General features: G+C 57.5%; 1 protein-coding gene across 2 annotated transcripts in view; it reads left to right on the top strand.

Moving 5' to 3' along the window:
• The first annotated feature begins 252 nt into the window (after positions 1-252).
• Positions 253-18297, top strand: part of GTF2IRD1 (GTF2I repeat domain containing 1) — a 111035-nt gene continuing 92990 nt past the window's right edge. The window contains exon 1 of one of the 2 annotated variants that reach the window (XM_038539068.1): positions 253-390. The gene's annotated coding sequence lies outside the window, so the exon portion shown is untranslated. Of the gene's footprint in view, positions 391-1925; positions 2090-18297 lie in introns of those variants that run through there. The other variant, XM_038539069.1, reaches the window with a different exon arrangement.

Genomic DNA, 18297 nt, shown 5'->3' with positions numbered 1-18297 from the left:
TGCGCGGGGCTGGGATTAGGGCCGGGGCGAATGGCTGGCAATCTTACTGGGATTACAGAACAAAGAGCCTCCCTGCGCTCCCGCTCTCGGCTCCGCTCCCCGCGCCGCGCCCCGCCCTCCGCCGCAGCCCGCGCCGGGGGTGGGGGCCGCCGAGCGCCAGCCCCCCGGCCGGCCCGAGACCCCCGCCGCGGCCCCGCCCCTCCGGCCGGCGCCCCGCGCCCCGCGCCCCGCGCCCCGCGCCCCCGCCCCCCGCCGCGCCGCCGCGCCTCCCTCCGCCGCGCCTTCCCCCATTCTCCCGGATTAATTAAGGAGGCAGCGGCAGGAGGCTGAGTCCTGGCCGCGGGCCGGGGCCGGGGCGCCGCTGGCAGGAGCGCTTGGGGATCCTCCAAGGTAGGAGAAACTTTTGCGGGGGGCGGGCGCCGAGGCCCTGCTCCCCGGCCCGCCGCCCCCCGCCGCGGCCCCCGCCCCTCCCCCTCCCCTCCCCTGCCTCCCCTCCCCCTCCAGGTGTGCCAGGATCCGGGTCCGGCGTTCGGGTGCCGGGGAGGCACGTGACTGCGACTCCGATTCGGGCCGGCCGCCCCCCACCTGCCGGGAGGGGGTGGGAGGCGGTGGGAGGCGGTGGGAGGCGGTGGGAGGCGGTGGGAGGCGGGCGCTGCCCCCCCGGCCCGGCCGGAGCTGGGGGGCCCCGGGCGGGCGGCGGGCGCCCGCAGGCTGCTGCGGTTGGCGAATGAGGTCAGTCGTGCTGCCCGCGGCGGCCGCCGGTGTGGGAGCGGAGGGGGCTGGAGCGGGCTGGGAAGGCCGCGGGTCCCCGCCCCCCGCCTCCCGGGCTGGGCCGTCTCCCGGCCGGGCCCCCCGCGCGCAGGCCGAGGCCCCGCACAGCCGGCACTGCCCGGGCGCAGCGGCTCCCGCGGGTCCCCCGGGAGGGGGCCGGTCCGAGCCGTGGCGGCTGAAGCTCCGGGGAGAGCCGGGAGAGTCCGGCCTCGGAGGGCGGCGGTGGCCACCGAGCTTCCAGAGGAGCAAGTTGGGGGTGCCCGGCGCGTGGTGGTCTCTGAGTTCCTGCACCTGGGCAGGGAGGCCTGTGGAGCGCCACAGGGTGCTCCGCGTCCACCCCCCCCCCCCCCATCCCGAGTCCTTGGAAATGATGGGCTTGGTGCCTCTCCTGGGCTCCAGCCACGGCCTGCGGCCAGGGACAGGGACGATGCCGGACGATGCCCTGGCCTGGGCCCAGGGCAGAGGGGGGCCTTGCAGCTGAGAGTTCTGCCCTCCTGGCGGTGCTGGAGGAGCCCTGCACATCTGGCCATATGACCCAGCCTCAAAAGACCAGACCTGGGGTGGGAGCCTCTTCCGTTCCCATCGCAGCCAAAGTGAGGGACCTGGCTTGCAGGGGTCCCCGCACCAGGCCCCTTAGGGGAAGCACCCGCCTTGGATGGAGTATGGGACTGGTGATGGGGGGCGTGGGACTGCCCTGGGAATCCCCCCGACCCCTCCCTCGGCCCCAGTAGCTGGGGTGTGGGGCAGGTGTGGACAGCTAGAGGAGTGGGCGTTTGGTCACACTGGAAGGAAGGGGCTGCCAGAAGCTGCTCTGACCTCCTTTGGCGGGATTTGGTTGCCCCGCAGCTGGGACTGCTTGCTCCTCGGCACTGCTGTGGTCCTCGGGGCTTGGGAGGTGCCTTTCCAAGCAGCCATTTATTTCAGCAGCGTCATTCCCAAAGGGAAAGGGCACGGGCATTGATTATTTATTCGGAGCAGGAGGTAGTAGTGGCTGGGAAGCTGGTGGCGGCTGGTGGCTGCCGGCAGGGAAGATCTGGGCGCCGAGGTGGCAAAGAGGGGGTGGTCAGGTACCCATCACGAGCCACCCATTGCGAGTGGGAGCACAGGAGGCTTCGAGGTAGACTCTGACCTCTCCTGAACAGGAACTGCTGGACCAAGGGACAGACCCGGCTCCAAGGTGACAGGATGTCGGAATCCCCGACCTGCTTTTGGGATGTGAGAGGCTTAAGACCACACCCCGTGCCATAGCCTGCTCTGAGAGTGACCTAGAAAGTTGAGGCTCTGACTCAGAGGGTCCCAGCAGAGGAACCAAGCAAAGGTGGGAACTCTGTGGCCACTGGTTGCCTGCACATTTAAAATGTGGAAGACCTGGGGCCGAAGGTTGCCAAACTGGGTCTCGGAGATGGCCTTGTAGGGACAAGCGTAACCAACTTAAGAGGACTGACTGTTCTCTTGGTGCTGGAGGAAGGGTCATTTACGTGCAATGTGTTAATCACAAATACTTTCTATCTGTTCTTGAAGGCTAGTCTCCCAGAGCCTTCCGACACAGTGGCGGTTGTTAGCGTTCGGTGCTTGGAAATGGTCGGAAAGGCGGGCATAATGATAGGGGTCTTGGAGGCAGCTGTTCTAGCAGCCTGTCTCCAGCAGCCAGGGCCTGCGCGTTTTGGTGGCAGCTGGGTTGTCAGAAACCCAGGTGAGGATCTCGGGGCGATGCGACGGGCGACGCCTTGGGGCGTTTATATCCTGAAGGCACAGATCGCTTCTCCTGGTCCGTCCCCATTCTGGATTCTGGTTCATCCGCTCTGGCTCTCCTCTATCCATCAACTGGCTCGTGGAATCCCGAAGTTTTCTTGAATGGCCTTCGCACATGCTGTTCTTCACTGGAAGGTTCTTCCCATCCTTCCCCTGTAGGAGTGGGAGACCTCCTCTGATGTCCTGACCTGGCCAGAGTGGGGGTATGCGCGGTGGGATTTGCTGCTCTCGTCGCCTCTCTGTGAAGACTTAACTGCCTGCTGTGTCCTCGGGCTGGCATCCCATCCCAGGGCCGGCCCAGGGGCTACCTCTGTGTCCCCCGTGACGTCCTGTCCTTCCTCTGTCCCAGTGTTGATCTCACTCAGAAGTTCCACATCTGCCTCCCAGTTGCTCTAGGAACAGGGCAGGGTCCGAGGCTTGCTTTGGATTCCCTGGTGCCCTGGGGCTGGTCCCCAAATACTTGAGGAACGACTACCTGAGGGAATGAATGAATGAAGTCTAGCTTCAGGCCCTGGGCCCACATTGCTAAGGAGCTTCTCCTGTTCCTGAATCCCCTTCTCTGAGGAAGCACTCCCTTCCCCATGGTGGCGAGAATCCAGGATCTTCCCCTGCCCCCTTATCCTCCTTGGTGCCCCGAGCTTGTGTCTTCCCCTCAAACCTGAGCCTGGGGCTTTGCTCCCAGGATGTCCTTTGCCCCGCTTCTCTCAGCCCTCCAACTCTTGGCTCATTGTGGGTGCTCTCTTTGTGATGCCTCACGGCTGGGTTCTCTGGGACAAGCAGGAATGTGTGCCCAGCCCCCTGGGCCCATGGAGGCCTCAAGGGGCACCTCGGAACAAGACCTGCGGAGTTAACTCACAGACAAAGAGGAACAGAGCAGGACTCTGGGCCAAGGGCTTGGAACCTTCCAGAAAAGTGTGAGGCCCAGAAGATGTAGACCCTTGAGGCACCTGCAAGGGAATTCCCAGCAGGAATTCATAAACCGGGCCAGAGTAGTGGAAGGATCGTTTTATGTGGGAGAACTGGAAGAGATAAAAATGGTTATAAGGCAGTGAGATGCTCCCCCTTCTGTGGGTGGGTGACAGTGGAGATTTCTGTGGGTAGGTGTTGGGGTGTCCAGGCAGGGCCCACGAGGAGCCAGGTCCCTCGCTTGGTTCCCAGGTCCCTCATTTGCAGGCAGATCTGGCTGGGACTCAGTGATCCTCATGCTCACCAGGGTGGATACTGTATCATTTCAGACTCAGTGCTGTGGGTTATGGCTGATGACAGCAAAGGGGCTCAGAGCCCCCGGCGAGGATGTGCAAGGGGCTCAGCGCTTGTTCGCTTTGTGGGGAGTTAGATTTGCTGAATGAGCTGAGTGAGGCCGTACTTTGTCCTTGCCCGGGCTTGGGATGCCTGGTGGGGGTGTCCCGGGCAGAAGTCTTGCTCCTGACTCCCATCCTCTTGGTCCGGAGCCGGGCTTGGCCAACACAGAGCTATTTGTGTGCCCACCTGTCTCCCTCCTTCAGGACCACCTGCTTCTGGTTGCCAGATCTGGCTAATAAAAATAGGGATGCCCAGTTAAATTTGGATTTCAGATAAGCCATGGATAATGCAGGATTGAAGACGTAACGTATACTAAAGACTTACTTGTTTATCTGAAGCTGAACTGGGGTCTTGTGTTTGATCTGGCAGCCCTACAGCTCTGACCTCTGGGCAGTGGGACTGTTGGGGACTGGGGAGAGGCTCAGGGTGTGGTTGGGTCTGGGGTTGGGGTCAGGGCTCAGCCTAAAGCTCCCGGAACGGTTTGGGTCAGTTAGCAGCAGGCAGGTCTCATTCCTGTTTCCTTGGCTGGGCTTTCTCCAGGCCGCGGTCCCAGGGTCCAGATCCCCTGTTAGCTTGGGTGGTGTGGGCGACCCAGGGATCCCCCAGTCTGGGAACCCCTGGTTTTCAGAGATTTCTGTTCACTGTGGCGGGAGGTAGGGGGAAGGGTGGTGGTAGGGTGCACCAAATCAGACACCCGAGTTAGGGTTTGCAGAGCCAGGCCTGAGCACTGGGAGGCTGTTTTCTCTAATACCTCCCCCCACCCCATCAAGGCTTAGAGATCCTACCTGGGGGCCCTGGTAGGGGAGGGTCTTCGCTGGTCAGGGTCACAGGTGTGAAGGGCAGCCTCTGTGCTGTGCTGAGGCCCCTGGAATGTGAACTGACTGTAGCCAGGAAGCAAGGGGCAGGGTCTCAGGTACCATGTCCCTCCTCCCCCAAATCCAGGCTGTATGCTCACATGTGAAGTGGAGAAGATACCCCATGTCCTGCCAGAGTCTCAGCTGCTGTGGCTTGGGGGGTGGGGGAGCTTCCAGAGCTGGATATGTGGGTCACCCCAGTGCGGGTCTGGAGTGGAGACTGTGGGATGCCAGAGGTGAGTGGTCCTGGCTCGGGGGCTTGGGCTTCTGGGCAGCCTGCAGGTGCCCAGCAAGGCTACGTAGTTGGGGATGGAGGGCCTGAACCTGGAGCTGGAAGGAGCCCCCCTCAGGCTGCTTCTCTCCTGGAGGCTTGGGCAGGGCCAGGCTTGTTTGCCGATTGGAGTGGGAGGGTGGTCTTCAGGTACATTTTCTGGCTTCTGGTAGAACCACCATAGAGGGGAGTCTCTGTCCATCCGTCTGTCACTCTTAACCAGCCAGTAAGAAACTTACAGATACCCCAGGTCTGCAGGGTCTCAGGTCCTGGCATCCGGCCCCAGGCCAGCAAGTAGGAGGGTCTCACCCCATAGGTTGTCCTGTTTTGTTTTGTTTTGTTTTGTTTTAAAGATTTTATTTATTTATTTATTTATTTATTTATTTTTTTTTTTTTAGATTTTATTTATTTATTCATGAGAGACACAGGCAGAGGGAGAAGCAGGCTCTCAGTGAGGAGCCCGATACAGGACTCGATCCCAGGACCCTGGGATCACGACCTGAGCCGAAGGCAGACACTTAACCACTGAGCCCCCAGATGCCCCTCTCCTGTTTTATCAAGGGATGAGGTATATCCAGTGAAATGCTCAAGTTTTAGTAAATGTGCCTTCTGAGGGGTTTGACTCTGTACACATTCACATGGCCCAGCCCCTCTCAAGACATGGAACATTCCATCACCCCTTAAAGTTCCTTTAAGCTCACTTGCAGCCAACCTCTTACCCTCCCCCAGCCCTTGGCAACCACTGTGTGTTTTCTTTTTTCTTTTCTTTGCTCTCCTTTTAACTACTGTGTGTTTTCTGTCTCTGTACTTCTGCATTTTCTAGAATGTCACATAAATGCAGTCACACAGAATGCAGCCTGAGTCTGGCGTCTTAGACCTTTTGGTTGCTGAGTACTGTTCCATCATAGGGCTGTGCCACACGGCTCCCCCTTTCTGGTGGTGGTGGTGGTGGTGGTCAGGGACACTGGGTGTACAGAGCCCTGCTTGGGACCAGCCCGGAGGAGGGGGTACCCTTTGCTCATTGTTACAAAGGCACTGCCTGTACCCCATCCCCACCCCCATAGAGAGCTGACCCTGAGCCAAGAGAGGTGCGCACCTCTGTCCGCAGAGCTAGAATTTCATCCTCTGGTTCTGGTGACTCACAGAGCCAGCGAGCCTGCGATGAAATTACACCTGCCCGCAGCTGCCCTCACACCCACAACCCTCCGCCGTGCAGGTGGGCTCCTGGGACAGTGATGCTCTGAGGCCAGGACAGCTGGGGGGCGGGCGAGGGCAGCCGTCTGTGCCCTGTGCTGTCTCCCCCATCTCCACGTGCCCCGCTCCCCGGGATCTGGGGGTCTCTGGCTGTGCGTCCCCGGTCTGCTCCTGCAGCCTTTTAGCTTGAGGTAGAAGGTCTGTGTTTTCCAGAAGCAGGGGCAGGGCTTGTTCTGGGGGTGTAGTGGGGTGGGGAGGGACAATGAGGCTGGTGTTACAGTCAGGAACACGATTTAGGGTCATATGGAAGGGGGCTCTGTGCCCTCCAGCAAGTGACTTCTGATCTCTGTGCTTGGATCGGGGCATCTGCAAATGGGAGAACAGAGCCTCTGGTTTGCAGGCCGGAGAGGGATTCAGCTGTGGTCACACAGGGCAGTGGGCCTCCGACGGGGAGGAGTGGGGCCATGCAGACCTCCTCCCGTGTCTCTCTTGGAGCCGGGGTAGGGCCACTTTCATCCACATTTACCTGGTGGGGTTCTAAATACAAATGTTTGCCATCTACCTCTGCCTGTGGCCCGCCCCAGGACAGTGGACAGTGGCTGTTCTGAACATTTCTGTGGGCATCACTGAGATTTCGGTTGGGCGCAGAAGCTTCTAGGTGGGTTGATTCCAGCCCTGCCACCTGCCTGCTTCGTGTGATTTGGACAGCTGCCAAGCCGGCTGAGCCTCAGTTTGACCATCTGAGAAGGAAGAAAGCAGTACCTTGCAGAGTTGTAGGTGGGCGTCATGAACGGTGGTGTCTGAGTGAAGGGGGGCCCAACAGGGGCTTGACGGCCTCCCAGGGCATGTGCGCCCCGCAGGAAAAGGAGCTCCTGGGGTGTTAACATGACCTGCATGGGTGTCTTGAGAGATTTCAGGAGTTTTACCTTTGTTTTTGGTAAACAGGTCATTTTTTTTTCTTGATGAGCTCAGCTGCCCCCCAGCACTCCTTCTCCTGCCCCCCTGACTCCCCTGGCTCGGTCTCAAAGCCTGCACCCCTCGGCCCGACCCTTGGGCTGTACTTGGTGGGAAGCCTGTGGCAGGCTCCTGGGTGGCTCCCTGGAAGTGGGCAGGATCTCTGTCTACCCACCCACCCAGCTCCAAGGTGGTCCTGGCGGGCTCCAGGGGGGTCTTATGACTGGGCCCAGTCTAGTGTCTCTCTCATGTTTATCCAGGAGCTGGTTTTTCAGGTGTGCCGGCTTCCAGCAGAGAGGCCCAGGTTGGGAGAGGTAGGGCCTTTGGGAAGGGGGGCAGTTGCCCCTGTACCCCTCTGTGCATCCTGGCATCCAGCTTAGGTTAAGCACATTCTCCCTCTGGTCCATTGCCCTGCATGCATATCCAAGGGAGTGATCCCCCCCGCCCCCCATGGAACCAGCAGGGCCTTTGAAGCCAGCCAGACATGGAGTCAAGTCTCAGTTCTAACCACTGACCTGCTGTGTGCTCTCCGGCAAGTGGCTTCGCCTCTCTGAGCCTCATCAGAACAGATGAGGGTGCTTCTCCCTCTGTAGCAGTGCTCTTGGGAGGATCAGCACATCCGGTTGGGGGAAGCTGGTTGCCAATCCAATTTTCTCACCTTGGCGCATGACGACCCCAGTCCTCCCCAGAGAAGAACTGGTTGCCGTCCTTCTCTGCTGTGCTCTTACATCCTCTGCCCACAGAGCAAGTGGGCATGCCTCAGTTTCTGTTTCTGTCAGCTGGGGAAAACCCCTGAGTGGGGGGAACTGGTTAGTCCCCTGGAGCTGTGGCTACCCAGGGGCAGTGGCCCTGTGGTGGGTTTTTGGAGAACCCTCTATTCCCAGAGGGATGTGCCTGAGGACAGCCTGCAGGAGGTGACTTTTCACTGGCCCCTGGAGGGTGGGTGGAGTCTGAACCCAAGAGTAGTCTGGGGTGGGCATTCCAAATGCAGGCAAGGGGTTGGGAGGGGATGGGGATGGGGGTTGGGGAAGGGCAGAAGTGTGTGGGTCCAGAGACCACAGTGATTGCACAGGTGGCCACGGGAGCATCTTACTGTTGAAGTGATGGCAGGGCCCAGCTCTGGCCATTGTGTTGGGTCCAGGTGAAGACCTTCATCCGATTGCCTCCCTCCCAGACTGGGCATGCTCAGCCCCTGCCTGTTTCCGTGCCAGCACAATGAGCTTCCCTGGGTTTCTAGAACATACTGTGCTGCTGTCTTGCCTCCCTGTGTGGTGTGGCTTCTGCCTGGAACGTACTTAATGCTCCCTGTTGGTCGGTTTCATTGGGCTGATTTTTGCTTGCAGGTCTCAGCTTGGATGGCACTTTTCTCTGGAAGCCTTCCCCGTGCGCCCTTCCAAGTCTGGTGTTAGGTGCCTCTCCTCTGTGTTCCGACAACCCCTGAACGTCCCCCAGCACAGGCCTCCTCACGTACTGGGTTCTAACTGCCCTTGCGCTTGTCTGTCACCCTCCGTTGGGTCCAGGCCTTGAAGCTTTGTCCCTCCGCCTCCCTGCCCCCAGCACCCTGCCTGGCACAGAGTGAATATCCAGTACAGACTTGCTAAGTGAGTTAGAAGTGGCTAGGTGTCAGGGCACTCGGGTGGAGCTTTGGAAGGTCCACTCTTCAATACTGATTTTCATTGGCTCACCCCATCCTCCTCGGTTGCTGGCCTGGCTGTGGCTCTTGGAGGCATCTAGGGTGGTGGTGGGGGAGGGTGGTGGTCCGGGGGGGGGGGACACTGTGTCTCCCTGGGCTGGGTGCAACCCAGTTTGGGGGGTTCCCCCCTGTGAAGGCAGCTGGTGTATGTGGAGAGAGCACAAGTGTGGAGCGTCAGTACAGTTAATCCCCTGGGCTATTTAGACACACACGCTTGTGTGCGTGTACTTGTGTGTGTGCGTGCGTGCCCACACACACACATGTGTGGCATTCTGGGGGCCGCTGGTGGTGACTGTGTCGGATAACCTGGGGTTTAGGCGAATCCCAGCCACCAGCCTGGGACAGGTACTGCTGAGTGTGCAGAGCCCCCTTGAGTCCCGGCAGGTGGCACAGGGGGACGAGTCTGGTGGTTAGGAGTGCGTTTGGCTCCAGGTAATAGAAAATCTCACGTGAACAGCTTTGGCAGGGGGGTTATTTATTACCTCCCAAGGAAAAGCCGGTGTCTAGGCAGTCGGAGGCTGGGACGGGGGCTCGGCGATGCTGTAAGGGGCTCGCTTCTTTTCCTCCCTAACTTGTTAGGTTGTTTAAGTTGCTTTAAAAATTATTTTTCCTTGAAGCATACCCTAAAGTGTGCTTTTAGAGTTGTGTGATATTTACCGCTAATTTCAGGGCATTTCATCACCAGGAGAAGAAATCCTGACCCATTAAGTAGTCAGCCTTCTGCTCTCCCCACCCCCAATCCCTGGCAACCACTGATTCATGTTCTGTCCCTACAGATTTGCCTATTCTGGATGTTTCGAATCAGTGGAATACTGTAACATGTGGCCTTGGCATCTGGCTTCTTTCGCTGAGCATCATATTTTCAAGGTCATCCATGTGTGGCAGATGTCAAGAGTGCCGCTCCTTGTTATGGCCAAATAATATTCCGTTGTGTGGATGGGCCACATTTTCTTTTCTTTTCTTTTCTTTTCTTTTCTTTTCTTTTCTTTTCTTTTCTTTTCTTTTCTTTTCTTTTCTTTTCTTTCTTTCTTTTCTTTTCTTTTCTTTTTTCTTTTCTTTTCTTTTCTTTTTTTTCTTTCTTTTCTTTTCTTTTTTTTAAGGTTTTTATTTATTTATTCATGAGAGACACTGAGAGAGAGAGAGAGAGAAAGAGACACAGGCAGAGGGAGAAGCAGGCTCCCTGCAGGGAGGCCGACGTGGGACTGGATCCCGGATCCCGGGATCATGCCCTGAGACAAAAGCAGATGCTCAACCGCTGAGCCACCCAGGCGTCCCTGGGCCACCTTTTCTTATCCATTCATTGGCTGAGGGACATTTGGGTCATTCCCCTCTTTGGCTGTTGTGAATAGCACTGCTGTGAGCACTTGTATACAAGTTTGTTTTTTTTTTTCTCAATTAATTAATTTATTTATTCATGAGAGACACAGAGAGGGAGAGACACAGGCAGAGGGAGAAGCAGGCTCCATGCAGGGAGTTTGACGTGGGACTTGAGACTTGATCCTGGGTCTCTAGGATCACACCCTGGGCCGAAGGCAGCGCTAAACTGCTGAGCCATCCGGGCTGCCCTGTATACAAGTTTTTGAGTGAGCTCTGTTGTCTCTTCTCTCGGCTAAACACCTGTGAGTGGGACTGCCAGGTCATTTTAGAGGTTCCATGTTTAACATACTGAGGAACTGCCTGGCTGTTTTCCAAAGTGGCTGTGCCATTTTACATTCCCACCAGCAGTGTATGTGGATCCAGTTTTTCCACATCCTTGTCAGCACTTGGGATTGTCTTTTTGGTTACAGCCATCCTGGAAAGGGTGAAGTGCTACTTCACGTGATTTTGATTTAGCTTGTTGGATTTTTATCTTTATGTTAATACCTCATGGTCACGGAATGGCCACATCCCCTCCAGCCCTCACACCCATGGCCCAGATGGAGAGAAGGAGTGAGGGCAGAGTGCTTCTACTCTCAAAGCTTTGCCTTCACATATGTTCTCCTCAGTGGTTTCTTCAGTTTCGCATATGTCAGACTTTGGTCCTGTGGTGCCCCCTAACTGGGAAGCTAGAGGTGCGCCTGCAGCATGCTAGTGGGCAGGCATCGCCCCTTTTTGCCCCTTGTGGCCCAGACCAGTGTGGACATCTTCATTTCTCCAGGAGCAAGAAGAGGGATGTGGAGCACTCCACCCCCTCAACAGGTAGGGCGGGGACTTGGATCATGGGTGCCTGGCTCTTCTGGGGTCCAGAGTTACCACTGCCCATCTGAGGCTCCAGGGGATTCCAGTTTGTGGAGGGCGGTACCAGTCACCTGCATGCCTCCCTGACCCTGTCCCTATCCAGTCACCTCCTTTGTGCTCAGCCCAGGAGGCCTGTGAGCCTAAGGTTCATTCCATCCTGCCTCAGGGCCTTTGCTCCTCCCTTCCCTGTACCCAACTATGGAACATCTTGCCTTTAAAAGTGGCCTGGGCCGGACCTCAGACACAGCTGGTGGGAGTGTCCAGTGGTGTGGCCATTTTTGGAAAAAGGTTTATTATTTTCACTGACCTGTAATCACATCATAAAGGTAAAAGTCACCATGTCAGTATTCTATCCAGTGGTTTTTAGTATAGTCACAAGGTTGGGCCACTGTCACCACTGTCTCATTCCAGAAGAATTTTTATCACCCCCAAAAGAAACCCCATATCCATTAGCCGTCCCTCCCTGTTCCCCCCACTCCCACCCCCTAGCAACCACTAATGGTGTCTCTGTGGATTTGGGGGCAGCTTTTTGTAAGTTAAAACACATGCTTACCATATGACCAGGCAGTTCTGCTCCTCGGTATTTGCCCAAGGAAAATGAAAACTTAGGTTTACATAAGAACCTGAAGAAAAGAGCTACCTGCAGTGGTTTTATTCATAATTGCCCCACACTGGAAATAATGTCCGTGTCCAGCTGCTGGTGCATGGATAAGCAAACCCCCATACATGCAGACTGTGGGGTACTGGTCAGCGTCAAAAAGGAGCAAGCACTTGATCCAGACAGCATGGTGACCCGTAGGCGTGCTAGGCTGGCTGGAGGGTGCAGACCCAGAAAGCCAGGTCCTGTTGCGTTCATACAACATCTTGGAAAATGCAAAACCATAGGAATGGAGCCGATCCGGAGTCGCGTGGGGATGAGTTGACTTGGGCCTGCAGGAATTTAGGGTGTTGGTGGGACTGCCATGTGTCTTGATCATGGTGGCAGTTACTCCAGCAAGCGTGCGTTTATAAAAACTCCAGACCCCCAGGACTGGCAGCCAAAGAGCGTGACTTTCACTGTGTGTATGTTACCTCTCGGCTTTATTTTTTTATTTAAAGATTTTATTTATTTATTCCTGAGAGATACAGAGAATGAGAGAGAGAGACAGAGAGAGGCAGAGACACAGGAAGAGGGAGAAGCAGGCTCCATGCACCGGGAGCCCGACGCGGGACTCGATCCCGGGACTCTAGGATCATGCCCTGGGCTGAAGGCGGCGCTAAACCGCTGAGCCACCGGGGCTGCCCACCTCTCGGCTTTAGAAAGCCATCCCGAACCTGGAGCTGGCCCCCTCTCAGATTAACCCCTGTGCAGGGTTTACTCTTTCCATTGCTCTAGTTGGTGCCAGTCCTCCTTATACATGTGACTGTGGGGTTTGGGTCTTTCGGATTGGGCCTCATACCTGGGGCTGGGGCTTCCTGGGTGGGGTGTGCCGTGCGGTCCGCTGTTGATCCCTGAACCATTAGAACTGGAAGGGACCTCAGAATAGGTTGAAGACCTTTCCTTTTTCACACAGGGAAGCTGAGGCCAGGGCAGAGAAGGCACTCGGCTGATTCCAGAGTTCTAAGAATCAAGATCCAAAACCACATCTTGTGACTCCTGGGCCAGGACTCCTTGCCCTCCTGCGGGTGCCGGAGCCTCCATTGTCTGACTGTTCCAGGAGACTGGGTGGGCACAGCAAGGCCAAACAGCTGGCGGGAAGTTTTAGAGCAGATGAGGTGGAAGATGGGGTCGTGGGGTGGTCAGGGCCTCTAAAACCCCCAAATGAGGAGAGAAAAGAGTGTAGCTCATGGTGGCTACACATTCTGCCCACAGGCTGGAGGTGGAACGTGGTTGGTTGCCTTAATGTGTAGGAATGGCTGGTGGCCCCTGGGGACAGGCTAGGGGCGGGAGGGTGGGGGCACGCCAGCTTCTGCCCTGATGGGTACCCTGATGCCCCATTATGTGTCCCGGTAAATCCCAACAGACCTGGTCCTTGGGGTGTGCAGGGTGGGGCTGACAACCTGGAAAAATCTTAAGGAGCAACTCCAGGAGACCCTGACAGGGATAGGTGGGCTCTCTTGGGTGGTGACTCTTCTCAGGCAGGAGAGACGCAGGAGAGACCCAGCCTCAGAGATGCAGGCCCTGGGTTTATCCTGGTGTTGATGTTGAGTGGCTGTTGTGTGGGCTGCGTCCACCCTCGAGGTGTGGCTGAGAGGTCTGGAAGCTACTGTGAGAGTGAGCATGGGTGGGGGGGGGGGGACAGGCAGGTGCACCTGCAGCACGGAGCTGGAGCTGGTGCTCAGGGAGACAGTTTGGAGCCACGTGAGCCCCATGAGGAAGATTCTCAGGCTGTAGGCTGTGCAAGGCCAGCGGGTGCCCTGGACGGGGCCATGAGGATGCCAGAAGTAAGGACTGGGACGCCTCCCTGCCGACCTGGACCTCTGTGGGGACACGGCTTTGGAAGAGGAGTGATTTTCTCATCCCAGGCTTCAGATGGGTCTCCTGGGGCAGGAAACCAGTGCCTCTCTGCTCCCATTTTTTGGGCTCTGTGCAGCTGCAGGTTGGTGGTGGGGGCCAGGGGCAGACTGGCTGAGCTGGAGTCTGGGGTCTGTGTAGAGGGCAAGCAGTTCCTGGAATTGTGCTGTGCCATCTCTCTAACCCCCACTGTCCTGGAAGGCCCATGATCTTGGCAACACAGGACCCTTTTCTGAGCCCTAAGCCCTGTTTTTGGCTCAGAAAATGATGTCTCCATACTTTGAGGTCCCTTCTGGTTTTCAGGACTCACAGGGCCTCACTGTGACCCCAGTCAGGAAGCCTGGCCCCGTTCCTGAAGCTCCTTACCCTCTGGGGGAGGCAGAAAAGGAGTTTGTGCTAAAGAGATCTTCTGTGAATATCTGCCTGTCAGCCGCTGGGCAGCGAGCCGTGCCCAGGGGCCTCTGGAGGGCTGCTTCCGAGACGTCACGGGTTGGGTGCACATTTGCTCTTTCCAGCAGACCTTGCTTTGAAGCTGGCCCCTGACTCTTCTGGCTGTGTGACATTGGGCAAGTTACTCAGCCTTTCTGAGCATCCCTGTCTTCTGTCAAATGGGAAGAATGCCATTGTGCTCTAGGGTTGCTGTGGGGGATTAAAAGGATGCTCACAGCACAGCACTGGGCAGTCATGTGGCTGTTGATGGTAATGGTGACCATAACGTGACGTGGCATTTCAGCTAGGCTCAAGGCCAAGGTAGGGTTTGGGTAGAAAGAAAGGCTCTGTTGGGCCTTGCTTCCACTGCCCACCACTGCTCTGGGAGGGAGGAAGGGGCAGGGTGCCATGGATGTTTGTCTTTTTTGGAGACAGAAATGATGCCCAGGGAGGGGAAGCAAGTTGCCCAGCATCACACAGCCAGTGGGTTGGCAAAGACTCGGCTAGACCCAGATCTCACAAGGAGTGGCCCTGTGCACACTCCTGAGACTCAGGCTTGGCGACGGGCTGCTCTGTCATCAGTCGTTGGGCTCTAGGTGGGGGATGGTGCGGCCTGGGCTGGGCTGCAGGTTCTTCCCATCCCCGGGGAGAAATCAATGGACTACCACCACCTGGCCAGAGCTGCCGGTGAGCCTGGCTTGCCCTGGTGGATCGAGGTGGCCAGGCTCTCCTCACCCACGTGAGGGAGTGTGAGCACAGCAGGGCCGTAGCGAGCCTTTACACACGAGCCTGTGTGGGCTTTGGGAGGGGAGGGCTGGGCAACAGAGTGTGAACATGTCCACACTGGCTCCCCCACAGTTCTTGTGGAATCATAGGAAGGTCGCATGCACAGTGTGGCTCCGTCGTCCAGCAAGGGATGGGTGACGGTCCCTGCCCATGTCTGCTGGGGATGCTGGGGTGTCGGATGTGATGGAGGATGAAAGCCCTGACGGAGTGTATGTGTGAGGGGGTGTTGGTTCACCTGCGTGTTCACGCCTCTGACCCTCCAGCTACCGAATTAAGTGTGTCATCCCCCAGGGACCAGGTCACTAATATGTACCAGCCCCCGAGCCAGCAGGTGGCGGGGACTGCGGCACGGTGCCCGCGGGACAGACCGCGCGGCCCAGTGGCCCCTGTGGGCGAGTGGGCGGGGCGCGGGCAGGCATCGGCACCGGCCTGTGCAGCAGCCAGCGGCCGAGGGCCCCAGGCGGCAGGTGCCTCTGCCGAGTACCTGCTGGACAGACCTTGATGGAAAAGGCCTCTTCTCTCGAGTGCCGTCACCATTTATACCTCAGCTGCTGTTTCCCCACCTGGGAGCCCCGGGTCAGGGCCTGGGTCTGATTTACCCCAGTTCTGGGGCTGGGGGATCCGGGTGCACTGAAGGAGCCGCGTGATGAGTTGGTGCTCCACGCATCCGGCCGGAGTGCCTCCCACTGGGAGCACACGGGACTGGGACCAGGGCAGCTCATGGGCTGGGGAGTGTGGGAGGACAGGGTCCTGCAGGCTGTGGCGTTGGGATTTAAAGGAGCTGGAACAAGAGGCATGGGATCGCAGGGCATTGGGGGTGGGCGCAGGGTGACTGTGATGACTGCTCTTGCATGGATCGGGGCAGGTATGGAGGCCAGAGGCCAGGGGAGGGGGCGTGGTGGTCCGTTCACCTGGGGTGGAGGGTAAGAAGGTCTTGAGATAAGTTTCCAAAGGCGTAGTTGAGGCCCACTTTGGGGTGGTGTTTGGAGTTAGAAGCCAGTTCTCCTCATCCCAACCTGCGGCAGGGCCTGACCTTCCCTGGGACCCCTGCCCCCTACCCCTGGCAGACTGGGTTGAGCGGGATTAGCCAGCAGCAGGAGGAGGGAGGGAGCGGGCCAGCTCAGGAGGGCTGGCTGGGGTGGGAGCCTGTGAGCCAGAGCCTTGAGATTAGATCACCCACTGTGATTAGCTTTTTTCCGCCCAGCCTTTTCCCGACAAGAAAGGGCCTGATGCTCCTCATCAACGTTGCTCATCCTTCTGAGAAGGCCTGTTTACGTCTGGCAGGGGGGCTCTCGGGAGATGGGATCGCCCCAGGGGCTGGCACCACCCCAGTGCTGGCTTCTTCCCACCACCTCCTGACACCCAGCCCCCAAGCGCTCCAGAAGCTTAAGAACCAATACATACTTTCACCTCCTGCAGCTGAGTTGCTAAGGTTCAGCCAGAACCAGGGGACAGGTGCTGGGGTCCCCTGATACCCAGCCCAGTGCCGGGCCTGCATGTCCTACCCCAGAGCCCCCTCACATGGGGGAGCAGAAGCATCCGTGTGCTGCCTGTCCGGGGACCTGCGTGAGCTAACTCAGAGTTGATGGGATGCGGTGACGTCAGGGCGGGACAGCAGCTCTGTAGTCCTCCTCCCCATCATCACTCCCGTGTCTTTAATGAGCACCTGTGATCTCTAGGCCCCGGGCCAGACACTCTTCACATGTCAGCTTGCCGTCCTCGAAACGCTGAGAGCAGCAGAATTGGTGGCGCCAGTTTGCTCATAAGGAAACTGAGGCATGGTGTGTCTGCCTCCACTGACGTCACAGGCCGGTGATAGCTGGGTAGGGACTCAGACCCAGGCTGGATTGACCCCCAAGCCCAGACATTTCCCTGCTCCTCCAGCTGAGAGGTCAGCCTGGTGTGGACAGGGCCTCAGCCTTAGGGGGACCCCATGTAGTGGGGCTGGAGGTGCCCTGGGAGGGCCATGGAGGCCAAGGATGGTCTACTCTGGTTAAGCTTCATTTTGCAGTCCCTGCTCTGACTTCTTTGAGTCCTTGCTCATTCACCAAGCAAGTATATATGGAGTGCCTGCTGTGGTTCTGGGGCTTAGCCAGGAACAAAACTAATTTTCTGTCCCCATGTGTGCATGTTCTGTTGGGGGTGTTGTTGAGACCACCCCCACTGGCTTGTGGTTCCCCCGCTCCTGTCCTGCACACACCTCCTCATCTAATGGGATGAAGCAACTCTTCAGCGTCCTAGACTAGCAGAGGGCCAGCGGGGAGAGGCTCCTGGCTCAGGCTCTGAGATCTAGCTGGAAGGATGTAGGAGGCCTGCGTGTGTGTTTGTCCAATCCCATTTCTTGAGGTTTTCCCATCCTAGAGAATGGAGCCCTCTGGAGCCCTCTGCACCCATTCCCCTGCCCATCTGGTGTGCCACCCCAGAATCAGAACCTGGGCATCACTCCAGGTGTCCCCTTCTGGGGACTCCCCCATCCATGCTGTCACAAATCTCTGCCCTTTTCTTGGTCACAACCACCCTCCCCTCCATCCTGTTGCTGCTGCCCTTGGCCTCAGACCTGGCCATCTCTTGCCTGGACCATTAAAGAAGCTTGGTTACCACCGGCTCCCTGGCTCTGGATCCATGTCTGCCCAATCCTGCCAGGATTCCCTAAAACTAACATCTTGCCCCTGCTCCCAACTCTTCAGTGAGTCCTGCTCCCTAAATGATGATGACCTGAGGTTCTTGACCTGACCCCCATGGCCGAGCCTGCCCCTCTGCCCACCACTTCCTGCCCTGTGCTGGACCTTCTAGGCACGCAGAGCCGGCCCCACCCCACCCACCACCCTGCTCAGGCCCAGTCGAGACACGTGGGCGGCTGGACTGGAGGTTGGGTTTCCCGGGCAGCCAGTAATTTGGCACTCCTTCAAACGGGTCTAGCTGTATTTGCTGAGCATTTGTTTCCAGGGAGGGGGGCTGCTCACATCCCCTGCATATGAGCAGAGCTTGGGCCCCGTTCCCCTGGCTATGCTCCTGCCCTGCGAACTCCTGCTACCCGGTGGCATGCCACTCCACTCGGCTCAGGTGTCACCTCTTCAAGGAGCCTCCCCTGACTTCCCCACCCTCTAGCCTGTGCTTCTTGCATGTCACTCATTTTTACCTTTACTATAAAATGCATAAACTTTAAGTGTCCATAGTGATGAGTTTTTACCTGTGTATACCCATGTAACCGTTTAAATCAAGGTGTATCATAGTGGTGTTTTGTTTTGTTTTGATTTTAAAAGATTTTATTTATTTGAGAGAGAGTGAGAGACAGCATGAGAGATAGGGAAGAATCTGAGGGAAAAGCAGACTCAGCAGGGAGCCCGACTTGGGGCTCAATCCTGGGACTCCGAGATCATGACCTGAGCCAACTGAGTCACCCAGGTGCCCTGGATCACACTTTTAATCTTTTTTTCTTCTTAATAGTCTATTTTATTGTCATCCCCACCCCCTCCAGCCTGGGAGGGACTCTCACAGGCAGGAGCACCTGCCGTGGGTCCCGTGCTGTATCGAATGAAGCATGACAGAGGTGATTGTGCACAGTGGTCACGTCCCGTGT

The sequence above is a fragment of the Canis lupus genome, chromosome 6, assembly GCF_011100685.1.
Source record: "Canis lupus familiaris isolate Mischka breed German Shepherd chromosome 6, alternate assembly UU_Cfam_GSD_1.0, whole genome shotgun sequence".
Taxonomy (NCBI): domain Eukaryota; kingdom Metazoa; phylum Chordata; class Mammalia; order Carnivora; family Canidae; genus Canis; species Canis lupus.
This window is presented reverse-complemented; position numbering and strand designations above follow the sequence as displayed.